Source organism: Phaethon aethereus (genome assembly GCF_964289735.1).
Source record: "Phaethon aethereus genome assembly, chromosome: 10".
Classification (NCBI taxonomy): Eukaryota; Metazoa; Chordata; class Aves; order Phaethontiformes; family Phaethontidae; genus Phaethon; species Phaethon aethereus.
The window spans coordinates 870,461-884,983 of NC_138586.1; positions in this window are offsets into that span (position 1 = coordinate 870,461).

The window sequence follows — 14,523 nt, forward strand, 5'->3', positions numbered from 1 at the left end:
GGTCCTGCCTGTGGCGAAGCAGGTATCAGTGCAGGACCTGGGGAAACCAAAGTCTCCATCACCCGAGTCCCTGCCTGAGAGCAGCCCTGGGGATGCCTGCGGGGGGACACAGGACCGACGGGACCACAGAGCAGAGCCCGAGATGTTTTCCCGGGGGGTGCAGACCTCCGATGCCCCAAACACCGCCACGCTCCCCTCCGCTGCCTTTTGCCACCTTGTCAGTGCGGCCGGACCCAGGCTCTGGGATGCATCTCCATTTTGGGGACGAAGTTAGGACGGGCACGGTGACCCTGCCTGCCTCCAGGCGTAGTGAACCCAACCGTCCCTCAGCTCTTGAAACACCCGTCCTTGCCTTTGGCCGCCGCTGACGGGACACCCCGCCGCATTACGTGGGGTGGCTTCGCCTCCTCCATGGGACACCCATGCTTAGGCAGGAGCGGGGTGAACATAAGCTTTGGCTGCTCCTCTCTCTTGAAACGCCTCCCCAGAAACAAACTTCCTTCCCAGAACCGAAAGGGCTGACGTAGCCCGGTGTCGCCGTCCCGTCAGCTCTCCACTGTCCTTCAGCTGCCTTGCCATGGAGGGATGTGAAACCACGGAGAGATCCAGTGGGGACCGAGGAGACTTGGGCTGTCACAGGTCGCGGTTGTGCCGGGGGAGTCCCCGGGGTGCCAGCCGGAGGGAAAGGCAGGGTGGAGGGGGGCCGGCTGGTGCAGGGCTGCAAGGAGAGCTGTAGTTCAGCCTGAACAGCCTCAGATCCTGACTGAGAGTGACGGGGACGTGGCAACGTGGCCCTTATGGGCCAGGCGGGAGGTCAGGGGCTTTAGTCGCCGTGGTGAGCGCGGGCTACCTGCACAGAAGAATGGTATGAGGATGAATGAGGACCAAGCTGCAGTGGGCAGCGGGGTGGAGGGAGGTCTCGGTCACACACAGGGAGTTCAGAGGGCCAGGCTGAGCGTGCCTCCAACCTGTACAGCCCCCCCGCCCCGTCCCCAGCTCCACCAGCCCTCAGCAGGCTCTTCTCCGAGGAGCAGCGAGTCTCTCCCACACCACCTTTCAGGATGCCTTAAGGCCTGTGAGCTGCATCCCTGCTCCAGCCGGTGCCTGAAGGGCCGCCCCGGTGTGAACCCCCTCAGTTCCTCGCCACGGCACAGTGCAGTGCTGGCGGCAAGCCCTGTCCCTCCAGGCTGCAGCGAGTACTGGTGTCAACCAGAGCTGGGGGTCTTGCCCCTGCTTTACATTCTTCACCTCGATTTCTACCACCAGTGTCCAAAGGGAACCCCAAGGGTGCTCCCCACCTCTGGGTGCCTCACGGGCGTCCCTGGGAAGTGAACTGGCGGTCCCTGGCGCGCTATCTGTAAGGGCTACCAGGGCAGGCAATGGGCCACGTTTGTCCGGGCTGGCCTGGAGGCTTGTGGCTTCAGACCAGGCTGCAGAACGGGGCTGGGACGTTTCCTCAGCAGTGCTGCAACTGCTCTTTCTGACCCTTGGAAAAGTCCCCAGGGAGTCTCCATGTGGCCCCCCCCATTTCCCAGAGCCCAGGAGAGCTCCACGGTGTCGGTCAGTGTGGAGCGGGTGCGCTGCCCTCCAGGGATGCCAGCGTCCCTGGGTGAGAGGACACAAGCTCCTCCAGGTCCTCGCTGAGGTGTCACCCCGCTGGAGGCCGAGGCGGGTGCCTGCGATCAGAGGGGTTTTGTCTGTCTTTCTCCCGGCCGCTGCTCCCCACTCAACCCCCACCCAGTGCTGCTCCGTCGGGCTGGGCTCTGACTTCATCCCGCAGGTATCCAAAGAGACAATGCCGGCGGCGGCGGCCAGCTCGGCATCCTGTCCCCTCGCCCCCCCGGGTCACTTCCCGGGATTGTTCTCCTCTGCGAGGACAGGGGCTGGCTGCCCGCCGGCCCCGGGACCGGGAGCGGACAAGCCTCACGTGCCTCTTGGCCGGTGGTGTTTCATGCAGCCGCAGAGCGCGGCCGGAGCACGGGATGACGGCAGGGAAAGGTTACCCGTCTCTCTGGGCTTCCTCCTGCCGCCTTTCCCCCTGCTTCGTTAGGAGCTGCCCTCCTGCGGTCCCCACCAGGGGCAACGTCGGGCAACCCCAGACCGTGGGGCAGGAGCCCCATTTCCATCCCGAACACAACCCTCTGGCTGACGTTGCCGAGACCGGGTCGGGGCGAGCTCAAGGGAGAACAGAAGAACACAGCTAATGCGGGCCAGGATCCGCTGCTGCTGGCTTAGCTGGCATTAACCTCATAGTTAAACTAATTAAACTAATACCAGGAGGGTCCAGCCCTGTGCCACCTTTCCTCAGGCACCAAGCCTGCATTCAAGCAGGGGGCTAAGCCTGCAAATAACCTTCCTCGACATAATCACCCCCGGTTTTCTGCACCCAGAGGCTAGCAGTCTATTCATGCAACGATCTTTGGACTTGAAATATCTATTTTTTTTTCCTTGTAATTCTTTATGGTTTGGTTAGCATGATGCCCAGCCACATGTTCCTTTCCTCAGTCTGTTCCATGAGTTTTCGTGTCCTGCCTGTCCTACTGCTGTAGGGCATATTTAGATTTTAAAGCTCATCTCTTTTCCCATTTTGCTGTGATATTTGCTTTCTCTGGGGTGTGTTCCCTGCTATCTCTTGGCCCCCAGCTGCTTGCTGGCTGTCAGTACCTGGCAGGCTGATGCTGGGTAGGTATCACTGGTAGCCGCTGCGTGCAAATGCCGGGTGGGTGAAGCAGCATCCTCCTCCCTGCAGCCCCACGCGGTCCAGAGCATCCCCTCCCTCCCGCTCGCCCTCTGCGTGCTCAGCTCAGACCGGGCTCTAGGTCCTGCTGCACACGGGGTCAGCAGCTCCATCCCTGAAGGGTCGCGGCGCGGGGTTGGGCGAAGGATGTCCTCTGCTTCTATCCCCCCGGGATGGTACGGGCTGAGCTCGCTGTTAGGAGCGGCACAAGGCTGTGCCTTCTGCAGGCGGCAGTGAGAGGCTGCACCCATCACCGGGACCTCTCTCTGGGTGCCAAGTTGGGTGCCAGAACCAGGGTGGTCCAGAGCATGGCAGGGACGGGGCCCCGAGCACCCAGTGCTTTGGACTGGGGTCTGCTGGGACGGGGTGGGTGGGGAGACCAGGAAACCGCAGTGGCAGGAAGAGGCGAAGGGCAGTGGGCTCTTCACGAAACGATGCCAAGGGGCAAAGCCAGGGCTGTGCAGTCGAGGTGGTGGGACGCTGGATGCTCCCAGCTCCGCTCCCCGCCAGCCACGTGTTTCCAGCTTCTGCTATTTCAGGGCTTCCCGTTTCCCTGAAGCGAGCGGCTTCTTCCCAGCACGCTGGGGAGCGGGCGGGCGGCCCTGGGGCTGGCCCTGCCGCCGTGGCGTGGGTCTGGCTTTCACATTCAGCCAGGGGGATTTTTCCTTTCTTCTGGTGACGCCCCTGGACAAGCGGCGTAGAAAACAATGGGCAGGAAATCGGGGATGGGGTCTGCCTTCCCCATCTCGGCAGCTCTGCCCGCGGAGCGTCTGCAAGCACCTCCGGGTCCGGGTTTCTCTTCCTGGAGCTTCCCCATGGAGCAGCCCAGACACCGCAGCAGCGCCTGTCGCTGTCGGGACGAGCAGGACAGCGGTGGAGCGGAGCAGAGCCCTCTCCTTCCCTCTCCTCCCCAGCCCCACAGCCCTGCTCCTCCCTCCCAAAGACCATTGCTTTGCAGAAAGTCCATTTTCGGGCGAGGTTTCCAAATTGCACCTCCCCGTCCTGTTTGTTTCTGGTTCTTCTCTTTTGCATGCTATGCAAATGAGAAAATAAATGCTGGTTTTCCAGGGGAGAAAAAGTTCATTTAATGGGAAAATGCTGGGGCTGACAGTCCCTCCGGAGCTGGACACGGGGCTGCTCTGGGGAGCGCTGAGGGCAAAGGCCTCCTCTGTGGGGTACACTGGATTTCCCAGAGCTGGGGACAGAAACTTGGGGCAGGGGGGAGAGCGGGACCAGAAAGAGACCAAACCAGCAAGCCGGGCAGGAGTGACCCACACGTGTGCCGTGTGTGAGGGCGGGGGACGGGTACTTGCCATCCCTCGGGAGGGACCTGCTGCCCGCCTGCCCCTCTCCATCGGCCCCGACACCCTGAGCATGGGGGGGAGGAAGGTGGAAAGCCAAATCCAGCAGCCCCTGCTCCCAGGGAGGCGGTGGGGGGCTGAGAGTGCGCCCCAGCTCAGCGCACACCTGAAGGGTGGGAGCACCACGCCGTGCACAAGGATGCGGGATTCTAGGGTGGCTGTTACGGTAAAGCTAAGGTGTCTCTTCTCCCATGTCCCAAAAATGGGAGCGCTGCCAGCCCCACCGTGACATTCACCCTCTTCGCCACCTCTCCTGGTGGGACACGGGCAGTCTGAGGGTACCAGGGCGTTGGGCAGCGGGTGAAGCCTTTCAATGAGGAAATGTAGGGCCATCTTCCCGTGCACCATCTGAGGAGACCTGCCTCGGAGAAGCGACCACATCTGCGCAACATCTGCGCAACCTCTGCATCTCCACCCGAGCAGGCGCTGGCAGGTTGCAGAGACTCCCCAGCTTGGAGAACGGCTGCTCCCGGGACGAGGGAGAGCCGGAGGCTTGGATCCTGCCCTGGTCCCTGGCGCCCGCAGAGCTGTCTGCTGCCGGACTCGGCCTCTGGCCAGGAGCGAGACAGGTTCTCGCTCCGCTTCCAGCAGCGTCACCGCGCCACGTCCCTGGTGCGCGGCTCCGCGCTCGCCTGGGTTGTCTCCCAGCAGGGACCGGCCACGTTTCCAGGCCCGGGGAAGAAACCAGCCGGGTTTTGAGCCAGTCTCCACCGGAGGAGGAGAAGATGCCTCCAAGGGCAGCGAGGGGTAACCGGGAAGCTCAACCCAGGTGCGCCCGGCTGGGGGAGGGCTCTGCCCGGCCGGGCAGCTCCTGCCCGCACCGCTGCTGCCCTCTAGTGCTGCCGGCACGCGCTGCCGGTGCCCGGGCAGGCTGCTGGCACTGGTGATGGGTCGGGAGGTGGGCTCCGGTGGCGGGGCTGGCTTCTGCCAGGGGCACGACCCATAACCGCCCCAGCTGCTGCTCCAAGGAGCTCAGTGCTGCTGAGGATGCTCATGCGCCGCTGGTGCCGATGAGTCCTCCGTCAAAGGGCTTGGCCGGGGAGAGGGGAAACTGAGGCACCGCGGCTCTCCCTCCTTCCCGGCTCACACAGCAGCTCCGTGCTCCGCTGCGACGGTGCCCCGCTCCGACGGTGTCCCCGGTTTGGCACGAGGAAGGAGGGGGATTACGGGGAGCATCTGGGCAGAGAGCAGTGGGTGCAGCCAAGCCCGGGGGGTCTGAGCTGGGGGCGGGGGGGCTGGGTTTAGCCCCCCGAGCCCTGAGGTGCCCATCTGGTGGGGCTTGGGTGGGGAGAAGTGGAGGGGCGCTGGGTTTAGGACGGTCCCCCTGCACCGGCGGGGACACTCAGAGCTGCCTTTTCTCCTCCAGACTTGTCCACTTTGGGGGACAGGAGGGATGGAGTCTTCCCGGGGGGCAGGGAGAGCTGCCCGGCCCCCCCGTTCTGCCCCAGCTCGGTGGTCCCGCGCTGTGGGGTGTTGTCCTCTCTGGCCATGCCACAAGCCAGAAGCTGGCCTGGGGGGAAAAGTTGGTTTCTTGACGCTGAACCCTTGTTTTAAACTCATCTTTCTTCCATCTTATGTGTTGTCTGCCCCACAAGACCCTCCAGGGTTGGGAAGGGTCGGATGAGCTGAGTCTGGGGAAAAGAAAGGGGTGCTTTGGGTCATCTGGCCCTACGGGGTGGGATTTTCCCAAGGGATTCAGCTTGGGGGGTCCCAGCGGGGCTCGTGGTGGTGGTGGTGGTCTGAGCATCTGGCCAAGACCCTTGGGACCTCCAGGACCTTGGGTGGGGGACCAGTGATATGGGGTCAGCGATGGGAGTCTGCAATGGGGAGGGCAGCAATGGGGGGGGGGGGTCAGCCATGGGGAGTATCTGCTGGGGGTGTCAGAGATGGGGGGGGATCTGCGAGGAGGGGGCAGATATGGGAGGGGATACGGCAGGGCCGAGACACGGACAGGGTGGAGGTGCGATTCGCGCTGTGGCTTCACGTTGGCCTCACGCAGGGACCCTCCGCACCCGCTTTCCGTGCCCTTGATCCCATCCCCCCACCCCGTGGCAGAACGAGGCGCATATCGCTTTAAGAACCCGGCGCCCACACCCAAGATGGCCGCGGCAAGGCGTGCCCGTGCTTCAAGAGCAACTCAGTGCGCCTGCGCACAACCCCTGCCCGGCGAGCGGAAATGGGGCGGGCGTCGCGGAGTATCACGCGCGCGCCCCCGCCCCGCCCCCGCCGCGGGCGGAGCCGCCCATCGCGCAGGTGCAGCGGCCGCGGGGGGCGCCGGGGGCGGCGGCGGCGCGGGGGGCCCGGGCCCGGGCCCGGCTGGGGCGGCGGAGGTACGGGGCGAGCGGCCCAGGGTGTGGCTGCGGGGCCTGAGCTTGTTTGGGCGGGAGCGGAGTACGCGTGGGGCGGCCGTGGGGCCGGGCGCGCGGCCGCCTGCCGCCTCTTCCTCCCCTGTGCCTTGCGAGGGTGCCGTTGGTCTCGGGGCGGGGAAGGATGACGAGGTGGCGGCGGGAAGCGGGAGCTTTGGCTGAAAAAGCTGGCGTACAAGGCCGAAGCGATTCACGAAGTGGCGAGTTCCTGCATCCCTGCGTGGGGCAGGGGTGTTCCCCGTGGAACTTGACGCGAGCCCGGTGTCCGGCGTGCCCAGGCGGAGGCTGCGTGTCCCGTGTTCGCTTTCTCCTCCGGCAGCTCCAGGCAGCGTCGGCTTGAAGGCAGGAGCGGCCGAGCCTTGGGAGAAGGTACCGACGCCGCCCGTCGGCGGGGTGGACGATCGTCTCCGTAACGCCGGTGCCGAGAGCGGAGAACCGGGCGTCCGGTGCCGAGCGGCCGCTGCCGGGGGCTGGGGCCGTCCCGGGCAGAGCTGGCGTCCCGCTCGGCGCGCCTGGGGGCGGGGGGAGAGCTCCCCCCTCCAGGAACAGGCGGGGGAGAAATGCGCCCGCCGGCGTTTGGGGACCCTTTATCACAGTGTGTCTTACCGGCGTCCGGGCCTCGCGAGCTTGCCTTTGTCCGAGCGCTAAAGCTCTCGTTCGTCTTGAAGGTTGTACCTCCGTTTTTTTTTTTGCAGCCAGAGCCAAGGGAAGGCTTTAGCTTTTTACACTTGTGCAGAGCAGGCGTTTGTGAAACGCGACGCTTTGCAATTTTCCAGGCGTTCGTGGTTCTGTTCTGGGCTCCGGGGGGCCGTGGGGCAGGACCGTGGGCACCGGCAGCAGGGAGGCAGCAGGGCCGTGTGGCTGGCAGACGCTGCTGTGCCTCTGCCCCGCTTTGTTCCCAGAAGAACTTGAAAACAGGATTGGTTTTGTTTTTAAAATACTGCTTGAATGGCTGTTGGATGAAATAGCCAATTGTTCTTAATTCTTTCGTACGCAACAGCCAAATCCTCTTCTTGCTGGCCCCAGCCGGAGCCTTGCTGAGCTGCTCCTTTCTGAAATGTCCTCCCACCCTCCGCGCGGTGATAGGTGAAGGCCTGTGGTACACGGCCTTAAACTTGGTCGCACCAAGATCTTCTGTGGTTTGGGTTTGGTTTGGGTTTGCCCAGGATTTTGTGGTGTTGTCACTAACAGTTGTTCTCCAGTGACTCCAAAAGCTGAAATGTCTTGGGAGCAGCACCCAGCCAAAAATGTTTGGGTTTTTTAACGGAGTTGTGTTGTACCTGCACCTTCTAACCCTGCCATATGCCACACATGCTTGAAAACATAACAGCAAATTTCCTTTGGTCTCCCTGTGGACTGGTAGGTCATGATCTTCAGCTGCCAGAACGCTGCAGAAGTTAGAAGATCGCCGCGGGCCCTAAAATACCCAAGTACTCTCTGTTCTCCTGCCGTGTTTTGTAGAAGTTTCTCGGGAAGCTGTGCCACACAGACGTGGTTTTCTTTTCTCTCGTGTCCCTTGCTGTACAGCCGTGCTGCTGCTTTCTGCTGCCCTGTGCTCTTGGCAACCCCCTCGCGTTTCAGGAGTGGGTAACGCTGCGAGGCAAGATTTTCTTTTCATCTAAATACTTTCCTTCGGTTGTTCTCCAGCATTGTTTTGTCTGATTCGCATTTGATCCGGTTTGTTTTTTAAAAAAAACCCACAACCATGAAGCTGGTAATTGAGTAAGAAATGTGGCTTTAACACCAATATTTCAGGAAATCTCTGTTAATGATACATTACTCCTTTGGTTCTAGATGTCTTGGCAAGGCAAAAAGCCGGTTGTGCAATTGTCGCGGTGCAGCGTGCAATTAGAACGTGGAGTCGCTTGCTTTCTGGATAAAGAGCTGCTCTTCACGAACAACTGGTTTAATGGGAGAAGAATCGTGGAGCGAGCTCTTAGGTCGTCAGCTGTTACTGTCACACGGCAGGGTTCAGCAGAGGGGGCTTCAAAAATTGGGGAAGCCCCAGGGTGCAGCGGGGTAGCAGCTCTGGTGTGGGGCGGTGGCGGGTGGCTTCGTGCTTGGAGAGCATCTCCTGCTGCCGAGGTGCCTGGAAGCATCTCTCGCAGCACCTAGGCTTGTGCTGCTGCCTCGATTGGGTAGGGGGGGGGGGGGTTAAGTTGCAGGTTGATATACTCGAATTTTCTTTTTTCACCTGGGAATAGCATTTTCAAGGAAGTGTCTGTGCAGCGGTGGTGGCATCCTCCCCTCGGATCGAGGTGCTTGCTGCAGCTCCGTGGGCTCTCACGGCTCGCCTGCTGCTTCTGCTCCTCTGCCCTGTGTCCACCTTCACCTCCCTCCTCCTCTCTCATCACCCATGTGATTTAGAATAGAATAATTGAATCATTAAGGTTGGAAAGGACCTCTAAGATCATCAAGTCCAACTGTCAACCCAACACCACCGTGCCCACTAAACCACGTCTACACATTTTTTGAACACCTCCAGGGATGGTGACTCCACCACTTCCCTGGGCAGCCAATGTTTCACCACTCTCTCAGTAAAGAAATTTTTCCTCATACCCAATCTAAACCTCCCCTGGCGCAACTTGAGGCTCTTGTCCTGTTTCTTTCCCTCTGCCACAGTTCTGCATTTTCTTCTTCTGTCCTTGGTGTGGAAGGTGGCACCAGCTGTGTCTCCAGCTGGATCTGGTCACTAGTGAAGACAGGCAAACCTGCCCCTCAAAATTCCTCACCTTGAGCATGCTTACGTAGGGGTAGAGTCCATCCATATAATATCAGAAAGTCGTCTGGGCGTTCTGGGGACGGATGAAGTCCGGCCGGCGCCCCAGACTGCGTGCACACAACCAGGCGAGGGCTGGCGGTGGCTGACGTTGCCATTGTCTGGTCTTAGACTCATCCAGCGGGTTTGTCCAGGAGTTTGGATTCAGGTGTGAGTGCCCGAGTGCAGAATTTGACAGTGTGGGTTTGAATATTTATGTGCATCTTGCATCATGCTTTTAATTATTCCCTCTGGAATAACAACTCCCTCTTGGTTACGCAGCACAGGTGTTCACGTGCAGGTGTTTCTGAAGGACTGCGAGCCCTGGTTTTGGAAGATCCTTTTCTGAATGGGTCCCTCGAGCGTGGAAGCCCACCCGTCTCCTCGGTGTAGCCTGGGGAGCGTCGGGAGGCAGAGCAGATGAGGGGCCCTGGGGAGCCTGCCGCATGAGACGGACCAGGCACACTGCTCCAGCCAAGGTAACCTTGGGCGCATCTACGTCTGCATAATCGGGGCAGCTACAAAGCCAGATGTTTTGGACTTCGGTAGCGCTGCGTACCCATCGCTGTCACGCTGCGGGAGTTTGTGTCGTGCTTTCGGTTCGAGGCTGGTGCTCCGACACTGTGAAGTGGTGTGAGAACACCCTGACTCGTGTTTCAGGGCTTGTAGTGGTGCCGCTGGTGGTGTTCCGTAGCTGTTCCCTTTCCGCAGGGCTGTGTCGGGTGCGTGTCCCTGCATCCTTAGGGTGAAAGCATCGAGGGTTTCCTCAAGAGCCATTCGTTCCTCGGGGCTGAGGAGCGGGTGAGACTGTCTGCGGGGAAGCTGGCCGTCGCAGCACCCTGTTGTTACCTGGAGAAGAAAGAAGTGGCTGTGCTGTAGGGCAGAATCAGGGTGTCTCCTCCAGGACAGAGCAGCCTGCCGTGGAAGCTGCTTCTGTCTCTGTACGGCTCTTCTGTCATCGAACTTCAGCAGCCAACTGACTGAACTTTGGATTTGTCTGTGTAGTGGACGTATATGTGTTTTATTCAGAAGAAGGGATGCTGCAGCTGTGCTTGGGTAACACAGTTAGGGGAGATGAGAATACCCAGAGTAGCCCTTTGGTTGGGTAGAAGCAACAGGTGACTTTTTTGGGGGCAGGAGATTTTCGTCATGTCCTTGACTTGCACTGTAACAGTCCTTTTGCCTCTTCATGGGTTTCTGCTTTAAGCAGAAAATTCTCAAGAAATTTCAGTACTGTAGTAAGACCTACCCGGGGTACATAAAATTACCCTGATTATTTTTTTTAGAGACCTGCTACAATATAACTTTTACAAAAAGTTTTAAATAAATACAGCTGCAGTTGGTGGCAGTCCATTTCTGCTCTTCTTTGAGACCACAAGGACCGTAATCCATAACGGGAAAATCCTTTCTGTGCTTGTGTAGTGTTCATAATCTCTTAAGTCCTGCGTGACAGTAAACCGAACCGTTCCTGATGAAATGTATGTGCAGTTGCATGTTCCAGAACACTTCATGGCAAAGGGCAGGGGAGGTATCCGCTAACAGAGGGTCTGAAACACACGTGGCGGCTCTGCTGAGGATGGGGCCAGCGTGCCGCCCCTGAGGCTCGGCTCCGAAAGGCACCTCCTGAGAACCTGGCTGGAAATGAAGTAGAGGGTCAGGCTGCTTATTCCGGTGGCTGTAGCTGCTTTACTGTCTGGCCAAACTTCCCTTTTGCCAAAGGGGATAAGGAAACCTCTTTGTATTTTGAGGGTGTTGGCGTCATGGGTAGCTACAGAGCATTTGGACACCGAAACGTTGCGACTTCTGCTGTTGGAGGGTGGAAGGTGAGCTATTGAATGTGCATTCTGGTTTTGTAGGAGGCTGAACCATCTGTAGAAATTTAATGAGTCCCGAGAGCTGCTTCGATACTGCAGTCAGCGCGTTAGCCCTGTTGTTTGCATGCCAGCTTGTTCTGCTTCAATGCAATGGGTGTCAGACCTGTTGGGCTGCAATTCTGTGCTTCCAAAATGTCGTTTTTATTCCCCTGCCTCTTCAGGAACTTGTGTTTGTTTTTTAAAACATCTAGCGACTGTACAAGGAAGGAGCGTGTATACTTCGGATCGAATAGCCGGTCAGCCTGAGGAGCCTGCGAGCAGGCTGAAATCCATTGCTTTGACAAAAATGCGTAAAATCGGCTACATCACGTGCGCCGCACAGCTCGGGTGGATTTCACGGAGAGGGAGATGTTGGAAAGGTAACTTGCGTGCGCAACGCTCGGGGCCTGGCTGCTTCGGAGCAGCCGGTGCGTGCCAGCTGTAATTCTCGCTGCAATTTGGCAGCATCTCTTTGGATCGTTAACGCCGCCTCCCTGGGGAGGCTTAGCAGCAGGTCTTGCCAGGGCTCCGGTTCTCCTCCCGTAACCCCCTTACCCTCACGACGGGGAGGCTTGCGGTAGGCTTTTCTCACGGAGGATTTTGTGCAAGTTGGGTGCTTTACATTCTCTTTGTCCTTCGGAAAATCCCCTCTTAAGTCCGTTGTAGCCTATATTTCGGTAATTTGGGTGTTTTCTATGTTGTCAAGCAAGAAACAGCGCTGCAGCCTCCCCCAGATAAGTCTTAACCCGATACCATGTAGTGCTGTTTGAATTTCAGGGTGTCCTGTGAAGTGTCTCGTAAAAACAAGCAAAAAAGATCGAGTACTCTGACGAGTACAATACAGTACTTGGCACTTAACGAAGTGTGAAACATTAGTTTCCCAGCTGAAACTTGGTGCAAGCTTGAAACTAAACTGGCCTATAAAATATAATTGACAGTATTTGTTGAAATATTGCTGTCATAGCCATGAAGTCTCTATTAAAAAAAAAAACAAAAAAGGAAAGGAAACGGGCAAAAAAGTGGTGGTGTTTGAGGAGATGATATTTTATCAATGGTTGGTTGGCTTTTTTTTTTGTCTGACACAGTTTTGGCTGTAAGGTTTCTCCATTAGATCTGAAGGACTTCAGCTCTGTAACAGCAAATTCTTGTCCTTTTTGAATTCCAGTAAAATAAGTAAATGTAACAGATATGGAAAGAGTGGGATGACTGTAAGTGATGTCACCCGAAAGTGCAGATCCTCTGCATTAGTGTCGCACAGCTAGCGGGTACGGCATGTGAATAGCTAGTTCTGTGGCTGCAGCAACTGATCTTAGTGGCGAAGTAGAAAATTATCTGTACCTTTAATAAATGGACTTATTTTCTTGTTTGCCCTATCAGGGTAAAAAGGAGAAGATCAGTATTTAAAAACACTTCTGCCCGGCGAGTTGTTCCGCGTGGAACTGTCTGGTGTGGGTTGTGGCACGGGGGACCCGTGTGGGTGCCGAGTGACTGCGGGTGTTGCTGCAAACCGGGGTGAGTACAGCTGCGGAGCGCTGGCTGTGCGAGGTTTGGGGGCCGTGCTGCTTGGGTGGCCCTGCAGTGATGTGTGTTTGGGAATGGGGGGGAGAATATAAGCCTCTTGCTAGACTAGTTCTCGGGATCTGCCCGTTGCAATACACGGAATCTCATTTAAGAAACATTACTGAGCCTTGAATTCAGGGTGAGTTTAAATGAGGCTAGCGCGTATACTCTGTGTGTCTTTCCTACCCTAAAGTGGAAAACGGATGTGTTAGATAAAAACCATATCTGGCCAGTACTATTGGTTTTCATGCTGCCTTGAAGACTTCTCTAGGTTAAGATCTTCTCATCTTGCATCCAAGTAACTTTTCCACTTGGTGTTGGGGTGTATGTGCTGTGGCTGGTTTGACCTGGAGATGCTGCAGTGAGCTGCCGTGTGTTGCACCACGCCGGACTGAAGCTGCGGGTCCCTCCAGACCCCGCCACGGGGCGAGGATGGAGGGAGGCACTGCGCTGGTTCGAACACCTTCGCTGCCGCGCGTCTGGGACTCCTCTCCGCTTTTTGTGAGTGCGGGCTTTGGCTGTAGCTCCTCGAGCACGGTCTGTGGCAGTCTCGCCTTGGAAATTGTCATCCAAGAAGACGCCTACCTCCTTAATGAAAATGGGGCCCGTAGGGTGGTTCTGCTTCCTTGAGCTCTCCTAGGAGAGGAGCTGGCTGTGAGGACAGCTTTGGTTGTGATCCAGTTTAAGATCAGAGATTTTGGCAGGAGGTGGCTTTAGAGGCTTCATCCAAGACTTTGATGTTTTCTGGATGGAAACCGTGTCAGATCTGTTCCTAATGCTGCAGCAGTCTCCGTGATGAAAACCACCTGCCTATATTCTGGCTGTTTCACTCTGGGCCGTGTGTTACTCACGCCCTTCCCCTTTGGGAAGGCTGGATGAATGGAGTGACGTCTGGCCGTACGTTGTTGAAGACTTGCTAACCTGAGCATGGCCTGTAGACACTTCGGCATCATCGCTTACTAGCTACGCAGGTACGTTGTAAAAACAAGGCTCCAGCTCAGCTGATGCTCCCACGCAGAGCTGTGTTACTCAGCCAGTTTCACCATCCTGGATTTCCAAAGAGGGTGGTAATGGCAGAGAAGCTGCCGGTTGTGTTTCGGTATGGAAACTGCTCTGAGTCACTGAATTTAGTCTGGAAAATATAGATAGCTTGAAAACTGGTAGCAAAACCCCTTAACTCTCTGTTGCATGGCACAATCACATGCTGCCTGTAAATTTGGTCTTTTGCGTTTTGAAGTTAGCCTGCTTTTTGTCAAAACATGAACCTGAGAAGGAGCTGGAAGTGTTTGTAAGGAAGCTCTGGGCTGTGAGAGACTTGTGTAGTGGGTTATGCTTCAGGACCAGGGAAGAGGTGTCTGAGCCAAGACTGTAGTTTCTTAACTAAAAGTTAAAATGGAAGTTACAGAAAGTTTAGGAGGAAAAAAACCCAACCCAGCAAAAGCAAGGCGGTCTTGACTTGCGTCTCAGCATTTACTGCGTTTCTGTACGATGAAGTATCTTTAAAAGGGTAGGAGTTTCTGGAGAAAAGCACTGAAATGTCCACGATCGCAGGAAGCTCGCTGGTCAGGCTGCCGTGGTCTGAACCCACGCTCTCCCCACGGCTGATGTCGTCCTCCTGACCGTACGGCTGAGAAATCTGCCTTGCGGCTGGAGGTGCCATTTCTGGATAATGACACTGGAAAAATCGTCATCTTTGTTGGAGTTGGCAGGCATGCTCGTGTGGCCTTCCCGTGATGGGGACAAGGAAGAGAAGCTGGGCTGGAGCAAAGCTACGATGGGGTAATGTGGTACCAAACCTGCTGGAGGAAGCTGGATGACTAAATGGGAGGTGAGCCCAGACCCGAGAGCTGTCTGAGGGCCCGTGCTTGGCGTCGCAAGAGAGATGCAC